The sequence below is a fragment of the Citrus clementina genome, unplaced genomic scaffold (assembly GCF_000493195.1).
Source record: "Citrus clementina cultivar Clemenules unplaced genomic scaffold, Citrus_clementina_v1.0 scaffold_9, whole genome shotgun sequence".
Classification (NCBI taxonomy): Eukaryota; Viridiplantae; Streptophyta; class Magnoliopsida; order Sapindales; family Rutaceae; genus Citrus; species Citrus x clementina.
The window spans coordinates 25,191,933-25,192,342 of record NW_006261964.1 but is presented as its reverse complement, the minus strand read 5'-3'; positions in this window follow the sequence as shown (position 1 = coordinate 25,192,342).

The following is a 410-nucleotide window of genomic DNA, read 5'->3' as shown; positions in this document are numbered from 1 at the left end:
GCCGTGTTATCTCATTCTCACTGCATAATTAATATTTATGATGTTTGCTGATTCTAAATTGACATTTTTCCTTTCCCTCTCTACTTTCTACTGTAAAAGCTTGTGACCATAGTGGACATTTGTTTATGCCATGTCTCGGACAAAACTAATAACTTGAAGAAATAATAAAATTGATGTGCTAACATTGTGCGCATGGTAGAACATCGGGGCCCAACATTTGGGTCGGCCAGATTATTAATGTATGTGTAATCCAAAATGGCTCTAGTATGTGATGTCGGGGCCGCAGTGTATTGATTTTATAAAAATAAGCTAAAAAGACAAAAATAGTGCCTAAAAAGTCTTCATGGGTTAGTTCGGTCCAAGACGGCACAATGTGATGGAAATGTGAAAATGAGTTGATAAAAAGCTGG